We start from the raw sequence: 16,930 nt of genomic DNA on the forward strand, positions 1-16,930 counted from the left end.
GTGGTGATGTGCTCCTGTAAGAACATGCATTTCAAGTGTATTGTAATTATTATCTTGGTTTGGTAATATATTGTGCGGGTTTTGAAGGGTGGGGTTTTTCTCTCAGAAGGTTTTCCCCACAGTAATCAATAAATTTTGTATTCATTGTTATTTTGATTATATCATTATGCATTTCTTGAGATATCTACAATAGTTAGTTGAATTTACATAATTTTCCTCTTAAATATTAGTATAGGAAGTGATTCCATGTAGCTTTTCCTCCTTACAAGTAACATTTCTAGACTGAGAAGATGGTACACAAGAAACAATACATAAATTGACTTTTTTAGGTATGAGAAATCTTGACAATTTTAGTGGTTGAAGTCACAAAAAGAGTAAATTGGTGAAACTATGAGAGGAGCTAAAAAAGATTGGTGCAATTTTGGAGGAATCTCATACTAGTGAGAGCTTGAGAGATAAAAAGTCATTTATAAAGAAATGAAAGTATTCACAAATTTTCTCCTTCATTATTCCATTTCAAGAAAGGTATTTTTAAAGTTTTAGCATTATAAATGATATAAAAATGTGTCCCTTATTGATTAATACAATTTCCTTTAAACATAGGCCATGAAAAGTAAATTTTTTCAATATTCGATGAGATTTTGGGCACTTTCTTAGGCATTTGGAGACCTATATATGCTTTCTTTATTCTATAATTGCATAATAATATTAGAAAATAAAAGTAAAAATCTATTGGGTGATATGAAAATGATTGATGGACCCATATGCTCCTACATCAAACATGCGAGTAGAATTTTTTCTTGAGTATGACTCACAAAGAGGAGTGGAGTAGTTGCACTATAATTTCAGTTTGTAAAAAACTCATAGAGAAACTCATCAATGAAGGAGACATAGATATATTACTCCTCTACCTCATCTAGAACTTAGCTACTTTTTGACCACCTGCACCAAGTTTGTCCTTTTCTCCTCTTCTTTCTCATGGACTCATTCCCATTGCAATTTGACCACTTCCACTACTAAATCTCCCTTCTTATCCTCCAAATCATTTGTACTCTTCTCTCCCTCTTCATGTAATTTTGTTTACAAAAAACTAACCACCTCCACCTATATCTAGCAATATCCTCAATAAGATCTACATGCAAATAATCAATATGCATATAATATAATGCAATCACAAAAATTCCTATTTTAAATGTTGTAAGAAAAAGGAAAATTGAATTCAACAATTTTATACTTTATCCCATTGTCTTTTTCTACCCAAACATCATCTTCATTCTCATCTACATTGATAATATTTTTGCATTTGACTACTTTACTAAGATGTTCTTTATCCTCTTCAATCCGTGTGGCTACAACTTTGGTCACTTCTAAATTGAATAATTGTTCAATCCTCTCATTATTTTCTTCGATAATCTCTCTTCATCAAGCTACTCATTGAATGCAATACCTTTATCCATCACTGAAAACTCTATATTAATCTTATGCTTATAAATTGCATCAATGTCCTCCATAGGACATTTCCTTCTTATTATATTTTTTCCTTTTCTCATATACCACCTACTTTCATCCACAAAATTATTTTTCTCTTGCCTTAGTTTTTTGCTTCTTTCTAAAATGTAATCATACATCTCTTCTTTCTCCCTTTCTCTAAAATAAGGATTGTCAAACCCCAACAGATCAGAAAACTACATGAATAGATATGTTATCAATCTACATATAAATAATATTCAAGTAAGATGTACAACATACAATTTATAATTCAAAAAATGTACGTATATGAAAAAAGTAGTATCTATATTTAGATCATAAAATAAGTTATAATTGTATGCAATTAATGATGTATATTAAAGTAGATCAATATAGATCAAGTCCTAATATACATAAATAATATTATTTAGACCATCTGAAGTCATTTAGAATGCTCATGAAGAAGATTTTGTATTCTCTAATAGTGCTCACTATCTAGTCTTTACTTATTATGCCCATATTGAGACTTAAGTGGATTAAAATTCAAATATGGGTTCAGAATGGAGAAAGTGAGTATTAAAACTAGGGCAAGGAAAGCAAAGTTATTGGGTACATAAATCTGCACTATTGGAGCATAAGTTATGACTGTGTGCAAGGTCTTTGTTATACCCAAGCTCTGGTCTTCTCCCATTCATAGAAAGAACCATTCAAATAATATTCATGAAGATTGGATAAGAGGTTCCATTCTATTTTTTCCCAATGTCTTTTTCCACCCAAACATATTCTTCATTCTCATCTACATTGATAATATTTTTGCATTTGACTACTTTAGTAAGATGTTCTTTATCCTCTTCGATCCTTGTGGCTACAACTTTGTCCACTTCTACATTGAATAATTGTTCAATCCTCTCATTATCTTCCTAAAGAATATCTCTTCATCGAGCTACTCATTGAATGCAATACCTCTATCCATCATTGGAAACTCTATATTAATCTTATGCTTATCAATTGCATCAATGTCCTTTGTAGGACATTTACTTATTATAAATTAACCTTTTCTCATATCCCACGTACTTTCATCCACAAATTTATTCATCTCTTGTGTTACTTTTGTATTTCTTTCTAAAATGTACCCATCCATCTCTTCTTTCTCCCTTTCTCTAAAATAAGGGTTGTCAAACCCCAACAAATCATAAAGCTACATGAATAGATATGTTATCAATCTACATATAAATAATATTCAAGTAAGATGTACAACATATAATTTATAATTCAAAAAATGTATGTCTATGAAACAAGTAATATCTATATTTAGATCAAAAAATAAGTTATAAATGTATACAATTATTGAAATATATTAAAGTAGATCAATGTAGATCAAGTCCTAATATACATAAATAATATTATTTAGACCATCTCAAGTCATTTAGAATGCTCGTGAAGAATATTTTGTATTCTCTAATGGTGCTCACTATCTAGTCTTCCCTTATTATGTCTATATTGAGATTTAAGTGGGTTAAAACTCAAATATGTGTTCAAAATGGAGAAAGTGGGGATTAAAACTCGGGCAAGGAAAGTAAAGGTATTGGGTACATTAATATGCACTATTGGAGCATTAGTTGTGACTGTGTACAAGGGCTTTGTTATACCTAAGCTCTGGTCTTGTCCCATTCATAGAAAGAACCATCCAAATAATATTCATGAAGATTGGGTAAAAGGTTCCATTATATTGATGACTAGCTATTTTGCATGGTGCACATGGTTTATTCTCCAAGTTTTCATCTTAACCCTACCTCATGAATGTTAGGATAGAGAATAATAATTCCTTGGATATATATATATATATATAGTACCTAATTTTGCAAGCTAAAGTCATAGAGTTTTATCTAGCTCAAATTTCACTGATAATATTGATGTTTTTTGCTGCCACTTTGCAGCCTCAGTTTTTGAATGAAAGTTTTCTACATGAGCTTTGGGATGGAACCTCAACCTATTGACCATTTTCTATGTTGTATGAATTATATGCACATATTTATACTTTTATATATTCCTTATTAAGGACTGTTTACACTAATCTCACCGATTAGTCATGCTAATAGTAGTCTATTTGGAGTTCTGTTTATGCAAGGAATAGTGATTTCAGTACTTTCATACTGCCTGTAGATGTGCCACATCGGTAAAAAAGGGTTGGTTTTTGCAGCAATGTTCTCTCCTATAGCCTTAGCTATAGTTTCCATTTTGTCACTTGCTATTCTAGATTAACAACTTCATTTAGGCAAGTGAATTTATGGAGCCGAATTATTATATAATATTTCATTTTAGATAGGTTGTTTTAAGTTTTGATCCATTTAAGTGGATGATTTATAATTGGATTACTAGATGGATCTTATTTAAAAGAAGTGTAATTTTATCAGATTTTTATAATTCATTATAACTATTTATACATTATTTTTTCTTAATCAATATTTCATATCACTCTCTAACATTTAGATTTTAAACAATTGATGAGAAGCTACCCCAATCAAAGTGCACCAAGGATCCAAGTAATCAAATGATACCTCAAGTAGTAAGGGAAATGCACGGAGCATATAAATAATGCAAATTTGGCCTGAGCTACCACACCATAAGATGGGCATAATATTTAAAAATGAAACCATTGCAATAGTACTCTACATCTTAGTGCACTTTTCTCTCTAAAATTTTGTGGCACTATGGATTATAGACATAATGTAAGTTTTTATATAATCTAAATTAAATATATGGTAGAAAGTTATTGTAATCATTTTTGTAATTTTTTAAAATCATATTTTATTATAAACTTTTCATCAGTGTAAGAGTCTAAATTTTAAAGGTATACATAATAGGTAAGTTTATTTTAGATATTGTAAGTAATTATTGAAGTTATTTTGGAAGGCATCTAAAGTATAAATGTAGTATAGATTATTTATTGTCATTAAGTTGAGAATCAAAGTTCTTATTGAAAATGATTGGAGGAATCTCTCTTTAAGATGCATTAGGAGGCTTCATGAAAATGACAAATTCTTATCAATTACTTGAAGTTTGTTTCTTGTTGTATTATTCCATGTGCAAGTTGGTCTATTATGTCATCAATATAAAATCTTCATAGGTTAGAAGTATCTCCTCCTCTTTTCATTTTACATAATTTCATTGCACTTGTTAAGATCTTTCTAGTTGAGAAGTATAATAGACAATAGCCATTTTTTATATGGACATTAAACTTAAAAGAGAGCAAAAATTGTGTATAAGATTATTTACATATTTTAGTAAGATGAATTTGAAGGCCACTAAGTTAGTTTATTTTACATATCTAGATGCTAGAAAATAAAAGTGATGAATAAGAATAAATGTGACATGAATTCTTTTATTTTGCTATATTAGATTATTTTAGTAATTTATTAAATATATTGGATATAGGGGTATAGTTTATTAGCACTAGTAGTTCTTATCCATTGATTATGTGATTTTATATACATATATATATATATAAACATTATTTTTGTGTGTTGTTAAGAGCATTACTTTTTCTTTATAGTTTAGGTGAGAGATGTATATAGTGTGAATTTTTTTTTTTCTATAAGAAATATTTGGTAGTTTGTCTATTTATAAGCTTTTATTCTATTTTTTGGGTAGGTGCACAAAGATGTATGATCAAAAAGGGGGTATAAGATGGCATTTTTTTTTCTAAAATCTATAAACTCCACATTTTGATGAGAAATTGAAGATAATTAGACTCAAAGTTTGAAGACATGAAAAGAACAATATTTTTTCTTTTAATCTAGCTTCTATACTATTAATTTACTTTGAAAATGATGGAGATGAAGGCCCTAAAAAAGGGTCAACTTTAAACATCACACACTAAGCAAAGAATTAAGCTTGAAAAAGGTATGTCAACTTTGACAATTTTACACTTTTAGCCTAGGAATAAAGCATTATGTGATGTTTAAGCCATCTGCTAAAAAAGAGAAAGCTCAAAAAGTGGTCAAGTACTTTTGTGAGAAAGCATAACATAGCATCTAGTGTGCTCCCTTTAAAAATTTTAACTTTTCCAAAACATAAATTTTGAGGATAACCCCCCAAGAAATCATTGAAAATTGTAAGCAAGAAAAGATGTGCAGAATTGCTTCCTACACTAATCTTGAGAGGACAATTATGTAAATTCAACTAACTATTGTAGAGTTCTCAAGAAATGTATAATAACTTAATCAAAAGAATAGTGAATGCATAACACAATGATTATCATGGGGAAACCCTTTCAGGAGGAAAACCCCACCCTCCAAAACCCACACAATGTATTCTCAAATCTGGAAGATTACAATACACTTGCAATGCAAGTTCTTATTAGAGTGCATCACCACAACTCAAACTCAAACTCAAACTCAAAGAGACTCCTTCTAGCACTAGTCTTTCAAACTAAACTAAATGATTCAAACACCTCTCCAAGCCCTCCTTTTATAGTGATTTTCCACTTGGAAACCATTTGTGGTTTTACAAAACTATGGGCCAAAACCATGGGCAAAACAACCATGCCACATGTTAGCCACTTGTAATTTGTAACTCCATGAATACCATTTTCATCCATAATTTTGTCCTCTAGTTTAGACCCCCATAAAATTCATATAATGAGTTGTTTACACTCTAAAAATATCCCTTCTACACATTTTAAGAGACTAAACACATTTTTAATAAATCATACACCTTTTTCCAACTCATAAACATGTGGAAAATTACCACAAACAAATTCTAGAATTTTCTTTAAAAGTCCTAGAGTTTTCTGGCTAAAATTTTCTAGAGTTTTCCAGAAAAAGTTTGCAAGGTTGAGACACAATTCTCAACATTCTCCCACTTGTCAAACACCTTACAAGATACAGGGGATCCACAGTGTCATGGACTTAATTGCTAGGGGCCAAGAGGCCCATAGATTTTGAAAACCATCTAAACTTCTTTGTGCTCACAAGCTTAGTTATGCATCAACAACATTCACTAAAGTCTCCACCTTTTCTAGCTTCACTTTTCCATCCTCAACCATATCTCTCACAAAATGATATTGTACATCAATGTGCTTGGTCCTGGCATGAAATGTTAGGTTCTTCACTAGTCAGATTGCACTCTAACTATCCCTATAAATTTTCACTGTACCTTGTTTGAACTCTATATATAAACATAGTCTCTTAAGCTAAATGGCTTCCTTGCAGGCATGAGTAGCTTCCATATACTCAGCCTCTATAGTGGACAAAGTGACCACAGCTTGTCTCTTTCTCATCCAACTGATTGTACCACTAAATAATGTAAACACATATGCACTAGTGGATCTTCTTCCATCAACATTATCGACCCAGTCTAAATCCACATAGCCTCAAATATCAAGGGAATTCTCATTTCCTATTCCATAAAAACATATTGAGCACTCTGAGGTACCCCACAAGTATCTAAAAAATCTATTTACTATATCCCAATGTGCTCTTCCTGGATTAGACATATAACAAGTATTCCCACTAGTTGGGTAATGTCTGGTCTTGTATAGACCATAGCATACATCAAACTTCCAACAATAAGTTCTTTAATATGGTACTTGACTCATCTCTTCCATCTCTAATGGGGATGTGGGATATTATGAATTAGTAATATTTTTTCCCATTGTAACAAAAACACTGAACGGTCTTGAATCCTACATATTGCACCTTTTTAGAATAGTACAAACATACTTACTCTAGCTTAGCTAAAGCTTTCTATTCTATCTATCTCTTATAATATCCATTCCCAGAATGTGCCTAGTTGCACCAAGATCTTTCATTTCAAACTTTATCAAGAGCTAAGATTTTAACCCTGCAATCAAACTTTTTCCTTTACCATTAAATAACTTGTCATCAACATATAAGGCAATAATTTGGAAATAATCACCATCAAACTTCTTGTATATATAGTGATCAGATTTAGATCACACAAATCCCAAACTCAATACATACCTATCAAACTTCTATTACCACATCCTTGGACTTCATTTTAGACCATACAAGGATTTCTTCAATTTACGGACCAAATTATTTTTACCTTTCACCACAAAGTGCTCTAGCTATGTCATATAAGTTTCTTCCTCCAAATCTCTATTAAGGAAAGTTGTCTTCACATCCATCTACTTAAATTCTAGATCATAAGACACTACAATAGAAAGTAAAAATCAAATGGATGTCATTTTTTCTACTGGAGAAAAAATCTCAACATAATCTACTCACTCAACCTAAGAGTAACCTTTTGCAACCAAACATACTTTATACATCTAAATGCTTCCATCTAAACCCATCTTCCTTTTTAACACCCATTTACAACCAACAAGCTTCTGTCATTCTGGAAATGGTACAAGGTCCCATGTTTGATTCCTCTTAAGAGCTACCATTTCTTCATCCATGGCTATTTTCCAGGATGCTGAATCATTCATACCAAGAGCCTCTTGTACAGATCTTGGTTCATCAATATTAGCATTAAATGCAAATATGCATCTCCAATCATCAGGTGAATACCCATACCTTTCAAGTGGTTTCCTTTATCTAGTAGATCTTTGAACAAGATCTAGTTTAGGTTCAACTTTAGGTACCTCTTCTTCCTTTGATGATTCAAAACTCATAGAGATCTCTTCGATTTTTTGTCTTTCTAAAGGCTTTGATTCAACTTTCTCTGGTGTAGCAAGTAGTTGAATCACATCTTTCTTTTCTTCTATTTTTTCTAGCTATAATGGAATAGAAGAAGGCTTAGCTTCTATAAAAATAAGACTTCTTGAATAAAATACCTTTTGTTCAATATGATTCCAAAGCTTGTATCCTTTCATACCATAGTTGTATCCAATGAAAATACATTTAATAGCTTTGTTATCTAGTTTTGTCCACTTCTTCTTTGGCACATGAGAATATTCTTTGCAACCTAACACTCTTAGATGCCTAACTAAAGGCTTGTGACTAGATCACACTTCTATTGGAATCCTATTAATAAGAACTAATGTAGGATGTATCACCTAATCTAGTATTGCAAGTTCAATACTAACTAATAATGAAAGCATTAACACAACTAAACAGTTAACACTTATGATAGGATGAGATTATCACCAAAAGGAAGGAAAACCAAGAATGGTTAGCTCCTTGGGTATAACCTATGATGATGAAGCTATGTCCCTGATGGATGGGGATGTATGCTCACATTGTGCTCAAGCTTCCAATATGGGGGAGGTTTTTACCAAGTGTGTGTATCAATGAGGGTTTCAACAATGGGGTTATGGATGGATTTCAGCATTATGATGGTATTTTGGTAGCTTTTAGGCTCTCAAAATAGCATTATAACTCTGTATGAAGGTGGATGATGGATTGTGAAGGGAGAGGGCTTCATTTATAGGCCAAGGGGTAGTGAAATGGATGGCTAGGATGCAAGGATGTAATAATAGTGAAGGGAGGCTAACATGCTTTCAAAGGGAAGCACATGGATTGTGCTTGTTTAGGGCCAATAGGATAGTGACACGTGTCATGAGGAGGATGAGTGTGAGAGGATAGGATAAGGGTTGGTCAAAGGGAGTAATGAGGGTGGTTGAGTGTGTAAGAGGGATGTAAGATTCATAAAGCAGTATGTAAGAGTCATAAAGGGGGATGTAAGAGTCATTAATGACATGTAAGATCCATTAGTACTCTTAGATGGGGATGGAATAGGATAAGGAAGATATTTTGACTTTGGTTTGGGTTAGCAAGTCTTAAGCCTTGCTTAAAGGTGTGCACATGTTTAGGAGGGGTATTAGGATTAGCTTAGAAAGGGGGTTAGGGGGGCAAGTGGCTTAGCTTGGATGGGATGGGTTAGTTAGGTGGCGAAGTGAGGTTAGTATGGCTAAATGGGTTGGATTAGGGATAAAGGTAGATTTTAAGGATGTTTTAGGGGTTTAGATATTTTATTAAATCATTTATTTAATAAAATGGGGATATGGTATTAAATTAAATATATTTGGGAATTTATTTAAGTTAATAGAGGAAAAGAGATTTAATTGATAAGCTAATTTTGGGTTATCATTTGATTTTATCAATTAGACTATAGTTTATTAAATTAATTAATTAACTAGGGGATGACAATTAATTAATTAAATAATAAATGTTTAATTAGTAATGTCCTAGGAGATGACTAAATACAATTACCTAGTGATATAATTAGATTTAGGTTTCTACATTTTGCCCCTCTTTGACATAGTGTTGAAACAACACTATTTCAAAGAAGTATGAATATAAATGACACAAAAAAGATTTTTTAAAGCAACATGGTTGCCCCAATTTTGAGTAGAAGAGGAGATAATGGACTAGGTGTTGACCCCTCAAGAAGGTGGCGGTAAGAGAAGGAAAGGCCTGAAAACTTCTTGAAAAGTTACAGTTAGCCAAGGGGATTAGGAGGACATAGAAGGGCTAAAAGAGGATAAAAAAAGAGGGAAATGGGAAAAATAAATAAGATTGGGGAAAAGGAGGTAACTAGAGGAGTCATAGAGGAAGATAGGGCACCTCGGGGGACCTATAAGGGTTTGGAGGGGAGCTGGGAAGGGGATAGGTTTTGACTAATAGGGGAAGGTGTAGCTGCAATCTTTTGAGAACATTGAGCAGTTGGATTGCTAGATTTAGCCCGTGCAGGAATGCACTAGCTAGAACGTGGGTCAAATGAGCTGAGGGGTCAAAAGCTAAAGAGTGATCCTGCGATAACATTAGTCTATGGGATCGTGAGTTTGTGAGGGTTCACAGGAACGTGATTGCAAGGATGGGGGGTTTTTAAGCGAGGTGATGAAATTTTGAAAAGGAAAACTGATGTGTGAATGGTTTTTTGTGTGTAGTGGTCTTTGGATGCTCTAGGCTCATGCGAGTGACAAGCAACTATACTATGTATAGAAGAGCAGTTAACATCAGTAGATTGGGCTAGGATTGAGGTCATAGACCTAGGATATCTGGTGAGGTTGCCCCATACACACACATATATGGCGATGGTGATAGCATTGTCTAAGCAGTGGCACAACAAGAGAGGCACATTCCACTTGCCTACAGGGGAGATGATAGTGACACTAGAGGATGTGTACAAGATATTTAAATTACTAGTGTAGGGGATGCTAGTGATGGAAACAAGAGAGATGACTATAAAGGCAGTGGTACAAGGGCGTGTAGGGCTAGACATTGCATTTCAAATTTGAACAGAGCAGTTTGCACTAGATGAGCACTTGAACCAAGTGGCCACAGAGAGATAGATGAAATTTCTATGTGTTGGGGCTAGTATCAGGGTATATTGCCCCAGATACAAGTGGACAGGAGTGACCTTGGCACTAATACTAGTGATTATGCGAATAGTGGGTGTGGGAGTCCTAGTAGCATAGAGGTCATTGATGCTAGCAGAGTTATATTGGGATTTGCATCAAATTGTATATCAAGGAGCAGGACAACAAGGGAGGAGTATAGGATTCCCTACATGATTATAGGTTTGGGCATGGGAGCACATCGCGGCATTCAGGCCAATCAGAGGGAGGGATAGGCAAATAGATGAACTAGTGGCATTCAGCTGGGGAGAGCCATTAAGCTACCACCATACGGACGATGTGGACTACTGGTGAGTCCTAATTGATGAGATCAAGGCAGTGGAATGGACACCATATATGGGTCTGGTGCCATGGGTGGAGGAGGGATAGTATTTGTCATATACCATATCACCATGTTTTATTTTTGCACAATAAGATTATATAACTAAGTAGTATCAACCTAATAAGGTGCTCTGATAGTTTGGATGGGTTCAAGTGGTTCCAAGAGAGCCAAATTGGTACTAGCTAGTTACTCGTGAGCCAGTGTCTATGTATGGGCCAACACTATGGAGAGATGGGTTGCTTCAAGCTTGGTGGGAGTTAGAGCCACAGCAGTGGGAATGGTTTGGTGGGGAAATAGATGCAAGCTCCATATAGGAGTATCAAGACTGGTGCCAGTGGTTGAGGCTGGTAGACTGAACACAAGCGATTAAGGCCATAGTGGTGGTAGGGGAGATAGCTCAAGTAGCTAGACAAGATAGATATGTGGCGAGAGTGTTACGAAAATGGGTTGAGGCTATCAAATATGAGGAGGGGCCAATTAGGTAGAGGTAGAGGAGAGAGGAGAGGTAGGAGGAGAGGCCAATAGTGGAGAGGGGACAGGGGGCAAAGGAGTAACAAAGGACATAGAGGCCCGTACGTGGGGGAGATGGGAGTAGTGGAGGTGGCAACCCTGAGGGCATAGGTGGTGGTCAGTTTAGGGATAGAGGAGCTGAGGAAGTTGTGAGGAAGGGTGGAGGAGTTGAGGGAGAGGGCAAGATTTTACCAGGGGAGGTACCATGCAGCAGTTCTAGCAGACCAAATAGAGCATTATAGATAGTCAACATGGTCAAGGATAATTGGGACCCACATAAGCATGTAGGGAGGGGAGAGAGTGGATGGAGCACAGGGGATCAAAGAGGGCAGGTGGGTCCCATTGCACCAAGTAGAGCCATAGGATAGGATAGAGCTAGAGGCAGGATAGAGGGATGGTTTGGAGGAGAGATGAGGCAAAGAGTTCAGGTATGGGAGGAGGACGAATGAGGCCACCATCTCCACCACTAGCAATACTAGGGGAAAAGAGGGATATGGATAAGGGCTAGGATGAGAAGGAGACTAATGAGGGAGAAAATTCATATGCTAGGTATATTGGTTTATGGATTATGTGTTTTTTGGATGCAGCAACAAATGTATTTTTGTAGGCATAGAACCAATTTATTTATATGTATGACATGGATATTGAATATCTGGACTATGATGGACTTTGATGTTTTTGCAAGGGGGTGATTTATTCATTTATTCTTTGTGGATGAGATACATATATATAGATCAGATCATTTGTTGGGGTGGGATATGGATGTATGGACTTATGATGTTATGATTGTGTTTACTACGTGGATGTTGTATATACAATTAGATGTAGATGAGAGACTAATGTATTTTTATGCAGGATGTGATGTGTGATGAGAGATATGATATTGCTAATAGTTTTTGATGCAAGATATGATGTATTGTGAGGATGAGACTGGTTTTGATAGTGCAGGATATGATGTGTTTTGATGATGAGACTGGTTTTGATAGTGTAGGATATGATGTGTTTTGATGGTGCTAACTTGGTTGATAGTATCAATATATTTGTGATGTAGGATATGATGTTTTTTGATGGTGCTAATTGGTTTGATAGTACTGATATATTTGTGATGCAAGATATGATGTGTTTTGATGATGATATTTTTTTTATGGTACTGATATGATGTTATTTGATGATGTGATTTGTTTTGATAGCGCAGGATGTGATTTGTTTTGATAGTGTTAATGAGGATGTTTATGATGATGGGAATGTTTATAATGATTTTTAAATGAAAATAAATAAAGATAAAATGAATGTGAGTTTTTATGATGGTGGCACAAATAAAAAATGAACACAAACTAAAAATGAATGTGATTTTTATGATGATGGCACAGATGTAAAATAAACACAAACTAAAAATGAATGTGAGTTTCAAGATGATGGCATAGATGTAAAATGAACACAAACTAAAAATGAATGTGAGTTTTATGATGATGGAATAGATTTAAAATGATAGCAAATAAAAAATGAATGTGAGTTTTATGATGATGGCATAGATGTAAAATGAACACAAACAAAAAATGAATGTAAGTTTTATGATGATGGCACAGATGTAAAATGAACACAAACTAAAACTAAATGTGAGTTTTATGATGATGACACAAATGTAAAATGAACACAAATTAAAAATGAAATGGGACAACTGAACTCAAAGTTTTGATGATAACATATGTGAAGTGAACTAAAGAGTATGAGGATAAAATATGAGAAGGATATCTAACATGTGATGAAAGATCTAAATCTATGATGGAGACATATGATAAGAGAAAACCAAATTATGGTAAGGGTAAATGAACTTAATCTATGACAATACAACATGCTAAATTAATTAAACATGAGGATGCAGGGAAATAGCAAATAGATATAGGCAATGATGGAGAAAAATAAGATACAGGAAAATTTATGATGGTGGGGAAGGGTAAATAGAACTCAATATAGGATAATGATCTATGATAAATAATGAACTTTAAAACATAAGAGAGGTTGACTTTTAAGCAGATGATGTCAAAAAATTATTAAACAGAAAACTCTTAGTTAGGGTGGTAAGAAATAGGATAGCTAAATGTAAAGCTAGGATAGTGAACTATGATAAAGAACATAATATGATGGTGGTGAAACTATAGCTTAGGGATTTAGGTTTTATAAGAGTATGATAAGGAAAATAGCTCAATGTTTGATGAGAAGGAAAATGAATCAAAATATTTTGATGATGGAAAGATCAGAAGGGTGAGAGAGATAAGTGATGCAAAGGAAGAGGTATCAGAGGCAAGGGAGAAATTTAGGAGAAGGGATTCAGGGGGGTAGAAATGATGATGCATGAAAATACAAAAGGTAAGTAGGGTGATGGGAAAATAGATGTGTGGGATAGTGGAATGGTGCAACATATCACTGATTGGTCAGGACCTTAGTCAGGGGATAGGAACAATATGCACAACTTTAAACAGTTCATGTGTAAAAGATTCTATGGATGGGATTGAGTAGGAGATCAGGATGATAGTAGGTCATGAGGAATAAGAGTTGTGAGGGAGTGGAGGTAGAGAGGATAGGAGATGAAGATAGTGTGTAGGAGGGGGTGAATATGGAGATGTATGTGGGTGACATAAGCATGTAATTCTTCATATGGGAGAAAATAGTGAGAGTGAGGGGATACACTAGAAGCTTGAGTGCGGGGTACTTCGTAAAGACATACCACCATGTAGTGTGAGAATTTTATTTGATATAGGAATATTAAGGATTTCCCAAGGTTATTAAGAATGCCAATGCCTTTTTCCAAATATTACATAGGACTGACTCAAACAAGCATGCAAGGATTGCCCAGTATTACACATGAGTTCTAGATAAATCAGCATGGAAAAAATGTTGGGTAATCCACAAGAAAATGATATTTCCCAACTACATCATGTGATCATAAATGAAAAACATGTTTTGAATATGCAAGTGTGATATCTAACTAACTCAATGATATTTCCCAACTACATCATGTGATCATAAATGAAAAACATGTTTTGAATATGCAAGTGTGATATCTAACTAACTCATAAGAAAAAAAAGACCATGGTCAAAACCATGCTTTTGAGTTGCCCCAGTCAAAGCACAACATGATATGGAGGACCATGGTGACCATGAAGAGGGAACAACTAAATCGCATGGAAACAACCCACCAAAATATACAAGAAAAAACTAGAAGAAAGAACAAAATCCAAAATAAATTAACCTTTTTCCAAAGAGATCAAGATAACTAGGTACTGATGGGCTAACATTTGGGACAAGGAAGAAAGCACTTTGTAAGGATTTAGTGATAGTATGGTGACAAAAATTGGAAAGGATACTTTCTTACAAATGGTTGTCCAAGGATGCAAGGTCTCAACATAGGACTTGAAAATGTACAAGTATGACTATACAATGGGTGACTTAGTAACATATGATAGAATATAATAGTGAGAATGTGTATGATGGGGGAAGCTCAAGATGAAGAAATAGCATTGTTGTAATATAGTTATTGTTACATGGGTATGATACATAAATTACTACTATTGTTACAAGGATATGATACATAGGAATGGTACAAAGAAAAAGCCACACCTGATAGTACACATGTGGTAGAATACAAGGATAAGATAGACCAACTACAATACATATGGTAGAATACAAGGATAGGATACACTAGCCATGATACATGTGATAGAATACAAGGATAGGATACACCAGCTATGATACATGTGGTAGAATACAAGGATAGGATACACTAGCTATGATACATGAGGTAGACTACAAGGATAGGATAAACCAGATATGATACATGTGGTAGAATACAAGGATAGGATAGATGTATGAATTATAGTTATAATACAGGATCTAGATAGGGTGTTCAAACCTATGGATGTTGAAAGGTGATGCCATGAAGTGTGTGGGAGTGTGAATAGTGAAACTATTGGGAACACCATAGAAAAATAGGAAGATGGGTGATGAGGTGTCATAGGGTGATGGGGAGATGTATATCATGGATAGATAATAAAAATGCTAAGTACACTTAGCACCTAATTGCTAGGTTTTCACTAGGGTGCCTATCCAAGGCACTTGAATTGCCAAGTTTTCACCACTAGATGCTCTTTTTTCTTTACCTGATTTAAACACTGAGGATTTTTTAGGTGTAGAATTTCTTGAGGTGAATGATGTTGATGGAATCATTTAGGATTTCACCTCAAGTGTGGATAGCTGATAGGACCCTGAGCCAAAAGATGTTGTGACCACATAAGGACCAAGCCAAATGGGCTTGAATTTGCCCTTCTTTTCTCGATCAGCTTGTACCTTCATGTTTTCTTTGAGGGCCATGTCTCCCTCTTGAAAGTGGCATAGGTAAACCTTCCTATTAAAGTTGCACTTGAGGTGATTCTAGTAGACCATGAGGTGGTCATAGGCCTGTTGCCTTTTTCACCAAGTCAAGCTGGGTAAGTCTAGCTATTCTATAATCTTCATCTGATATTTGGCCCTACAAAGAAATGCAAAGAGATAGGATTTCAACCTCAGTAGGTAATACTACTTCAACACCATAAACTAGGGAGTATGGAGTTATGCCAGTGGATGTATCACATGAGGTGTGGTAGGCCCATAGGGTAGGGTTGATCTATAAATGACAATCATGGCCATTGTCACTAACAACTTTCTTTAGGATTTTGAGTAGGGTTTTATTGGTTGCCTCTACCGAACCCTTACCTTGTGGGAAGTATGGGATAGAAAAATGGTGACGGATATGAAGGGAAGTACACAATTCCTCCATATTGAGATTGTCAAAATTACCTCCAATGTTAGTAAAAATGGTAACTTGGATGCTGAAGTGACATATGATATGATATAAGATAAATTTGGACACCTAAACTCCTATGGCAGTGACAAGGGGGACTTCTTCTACCCATTTAGTGAAATAATTGGTGGCAGTGATTATCCACTTGTGTCCTTCTGAAGATAGAGTGGTAATAACACCAACAAGGTCAAACCCCCAACAAGCGAATGACCATGGCAACACAATAGGTTGTAGATCTTAAGTTGGGGCTTGGATTAGATAAGCATTTTTTTGACAAGGTAGAAATTTTTTCAAAAAGTTGCATGCATCATGCTCTAGAGTAGGCCAATAATACCTAGCCCAACTAATTTTCTTAGCTAGAACTATCCCACTCATGTGAGCACCACAAAGTATGGCATGCACCTCCTTGAGAGCCATTGCAACCTCATTTTGGTCTAAACATCAAGAGAGAGTATCATGATAACCA

At 34.7% G+C, this 16,930-nt stretch overlaps 1 pseudogene; it reads right to left on the reverse strand.

Annotated features, from left to right (window-relative positions):
- Positions 1-16,930, reverse strand: part of LOC149532183 (peroxidase 56 pseudogene) — a 65,134-nt pseudogene that overhangs the window by 33,959 nt on the left and 14,245 nt on the right.

Source organism: Cupressus sempervirens, chromosome 11 (genome assembly GCF_028749045.1).
Source record: "Cupressus sempervirens isolate cs-2001-9-10 chromosome 11, ASM2874904v1, whole genome shotgun sequence".
Lineage (NCBI taxonomy): Eukaryota > Viridiplantae > Streptophyta > Pinopsida > Cupressales > Cupressaceae > Cupressus > Cupressus sempervirens.